This window comes from Ictalurus punctatus, unplaced genomic scaffold (genome assembly GCF_001660625.3).
Source record: "Ictalurus punctatus breed USDA103 unplaced genomic scaffold, Coco_2.0 Super-Scaffold_100, whole genome shotgun sequence".
Lineage (NCBI taxonomy): Eukaryota > Metazoa > Chordata > Actinopteri > Siluriformes > Ictaluridae > Ictalurus > Ictalurus punctatus.
Window position 1 is genome coordinate 3,301,949 of NW_026521086.1, and position 3,834 is coordinate 3,305,782.

Sequence of the window (3,834 nt, forward strand, 5' to 3'; positions counted from 1 at the left end):
GCTCGTGGTGACGTCACCAACGTAACGGACGTCGACGTAAATTTGAATCTTTGAGGAGAAAATAAAATAAAATAAACCCAAATATTATTTCATAAAAAGCTCCATTATTCTCTTCTTCTTAAACACGATTGAGGATAATATATACAAATACATAAAAAAAACAGCTTTATCATTATTTTAAATCAAATCCACTTTAAAAGTGCTCCTTTCTAATTACATTTTAATTAAAAATATACTTCGTCTTACTCTTGTTCAATTTATTGTTTAAATTAATATTTAATTCATCGATGATTGTAGTCGTGTTGAGGTTTCACGTTCTTTGTGCTTTATCATCATAAATATACACTTTGTTTAAACTTTTGAGTTTGGACACAAAATGTAAACATTCCTCATGAATCCAGAACATTCATTTGTTTATTATTTAGAAAGTAATAATTAAACAGGTGAATAAAATGATCAGATTAATCACTTGCAACATTTAGGATATGAATTTCTTGTATTGAGAGAGGTTTTTATTTATACACAGATATAAATAGATGTTGTTTATTTGTAGTTTTCATATTTGACTCAGTACATTACACTACATTTATTTAATCAACTATTTATCAAGTTTTTTTTTTTAAAAATATTTAACTGAATGATTGTTCAAGATCAATAAAAATCTTCAAATAATCTATCAACACCATCAATACATCTAATCAGTAAATAAAAATCTACATTTATCCAGCTGATCTATTGACTGGTTTATTGAAAGTTTTACAGCTTCGGCAGGTAAAGAAGCCGTGGCTTTAATCTGATCTTCTGATTTCTATTGATAATTAAATGACAAAATACAGAATTAAAGAATATCTTTATTTAAATTCAAAATCACGAATCATTTAAAAATATGGACTACAAGTCATTTCTACAAGTGTTCATACAGACAGAAAGACCAGAGATGAAACGGATTTAACAGATACAGGACAATTAGGACAAGGAAAGTGAGAGAAATAGAATGATCGTTTATTTATTATTTAAAAAAAAATTACAACTGTGTTCAAGATCACAGCAAAAAGACAGTAGAGGAAACGAAGGAAAAAAATATTTCACATTTCCTGTTTAAATTCAACAGTAAAATCACATGAACTGAAGACATCGTGACTCTTTGAAACCGGTCGTTACATTTTTGAGTCAAACGGAGCAGGTAGTGAAGAAGAAGCTGCCTCGAAATATCATATATGTTCCTCAAAGAGTAAAAAAAAAAAAAAAACCATTAAATCCTAAATGCATGAAAAATAAACATTATGTACATTTTATGTCTAATTACAGTGAACCCTACGGAGAGTGAAGCTCACAGAGGCGAAGTGTTCACGCTACAGCAAATTTCACCGGTTGACGCTAAACTCGCTCACTTAGGAGGTGCGTTTCTCTGTCCCGGGATATTCCTAGCACTGTGTGTGAAAGCTCCTGAGATGTCCAGCATGGAGACGTGTGTGTGTATGTTGATGTGTACACAGTACCAATGGTCAGGATGTACTCTTGTGTCAGAGTTTCTCGTTCTCCTGAAAAACACACGTGCGCGCGCGCACGCGCACACACACACACACACACACACACACACACAGACAGTGGAATTGTAAAGCAAAACATTGGAATATATATCTTAATCACATCTCATAGTCCTTTTATAGAGTCTGAATCAGTTTGACTGATTCATTTCGAGTTGATTCAGAGTCGAATCACTTTCTAGTGAGAATCAAATACTCATCTCAGTCTAGTTCGTTTGGAAGTGTGCGACTCTCACTAGAAAATTATTTGACTCCGAATCGTCTCAAAACGAATCAAACCGATTCAGACTGGACAAATGGACTAATAGAAGAGAAAGAGCAACAGGAAAGAGGACAGCCTTCCTGCTGAAAGCAAACCGGATCAGAACCTTACATTAGATTGTTTTCTATATTTTTATTTTAAATCAGTTGTGTTGTTTTTCTTCTTTCTGCACTCGATTGAGGAAACACAGCAATGATAAATAAATAAATAAATTTATCTGTCCAGCTTCCTCCTCTTCGTCCCCCAGAATGACGTGCAGGTGACGGATTTAAAAAAAGATGTCTGGGCAAACTGTGACCTCCTAGAGTTAAAAGTGAGCATCCAAGGAAATTTACTGTATTAACTGCACTACATTCTGCAGTCACACAGGACCAGAAAAAATATGTCCATCTACTGTACATGTTAACACACAAAACAAGCTTTTGAGTATTAGTTACCCTGTCTTACTGTACAAGGCACCTGCAAATAATAAAGCAAGTAATTAAAAGTTCATCCATCATTTCACTTCCACTAATCAGTCTTTTTACCAGTCTAAAAATAAAAAGACTAAAAAGAAACTGAGACTTAGCAAGAAGAACTGAAGATATGTGGATGATGATGTCTCAGTTCCACCGCAGCTTCAACAGCCCTGGATCTTCTCCTTTAAAGCTTGGAGAAGGGCACGTCTTTCGGACTCTTCTTTTCCAGGGCTGTCTGCGCTCACTTCATAAGATCCTGTGTCTGCAACATGTTCTTGTTCCAAGTAGCCTGGAGACACAGGAGAAATCTCAGATTTCGACCGCTCTACTTTGTGTTTGCGGCCATACTGTGTGTGCATGGGTCTACCTTGAGGCTAAAAATGCTATTCATGTCTTAAGCAGGTTCTTACCATGTAGTCTAGGCTCTCAGTTACACTGTGGTCTCAGGAGTAGAGGAGGTTGATTTTGGTTCCTTGGACAGCGACGCGACTCCGGCCTGCAATCTCACCTGCTATTTCCAGAGCTCCAGCAATCATTGACTATCAGGGAACACACGACTGCAGAGATGAAGAACAGAACACACACTTTCCTTCATTTATACTAAATAATAAAGCTACATGAAAAAAATACACGGTACAACCCAAAGTCACATTCTTCTGTTATCATTCCATATCTTCCATGTGTCAGTCCAGAATTTCACCTTTTTGTGATCACAGAAATTAACACAAAATCAAGAAACTCCACAATATTCAGAGGAGCTTCCACTTTTTCAAAGTTACTGCAGATTTGGGCCAAAACGTGTCATGACACGTCATCACCACAACAGGCCTTCAGCACAGGTTACTCTACTCCTGAACAAGTGCGGACCCGGATACAAGTTACGTTCACATTCATGGGACAATTCACATTCACAGTTCCAGTGTAACCGAACTCGGACCACCTTCTACAGGTAGTCTCGGGTTCGGTACCGCAGCGCACTTCCCAGTCCACATTACGACGGTCACATTACCAACTTTTCATGCAAACTGCTCTGTGTTGGACTAAACATCCAGTGGGAAAGCCCACTAGAAGAGCTACACTGCAGAATTTTTCTGTCTAAAAATGAACAAATTTCAGGTTTTGGAGTTCTTCTTTGATAAATGACAAGATGGTAATATCATAAAATAGTCCACTTTGTATTAAAACCAGACATCTGATGCTCACTGTGGTTTATTTAATCTTCAACAAACTGCCAATGTAAATAATAGTTCAGAGTGTGCCCCCTTGTGGTCAACTCTTTCATAGGGGCTTGTTGAAGTCAGAACAATCAGCCCATTCTTATCTTCTCATCACTTACTGTCTCTATATATGATCATATGGACAAAAATAGCTTGTTTACAGATCTTGGTGTAAACACGTAAGCAAGCAATGTATGGCAAGTTAATGTTCCTCATACCTTCACCTGAAACCAGGCATGCTGTGTGCACAGACGAATATCACAGGCTGTGATTAGATCCACTCCTGCGAAAGAAGAAATCAGATCCACAAAAAAACTGTTAGTAATTCAGTCTCCTGCAGCTAAAAGCCC

At 36.9% G+C, this 3,834-nt stretch overlaps 1 protein-coding gene across 6 annotated transcripts in view; it reads right to left on the reverse strand.

The window, feature by feature from the left end:
- Positions 1-838: 838 nt before the first annotated feature.
- LOC128629723 (NLR family CARD domain-containing protein 3) overlaps positions 839-3,834 on the reverse strand; it is a 31,763-nt gene continuing 28,767 nt past the window's right edge. For 3 of the 6 annotated variants that reach the window (XM_053678469.1, XM_053678467.1, XM_053678466.1), the window contains 3 exons: positions 3,703-3,767; positions 2,678-2,824; positions 839-2,556 (listed from right to left, as the gene is read on the reverse strand). The gene's annotated coding sequence lies outside the window, so the exon portion shown is untranslated. Of the gene's footprint in view, positions 2,557-2,677; positions 2,825-3,702 lie in introns of all 6 variants that reach the window. The other 3 variants (XM_053678468.1, XM_053678465.1, XM_053678470.1) reach the window with 2 other exon arrangements.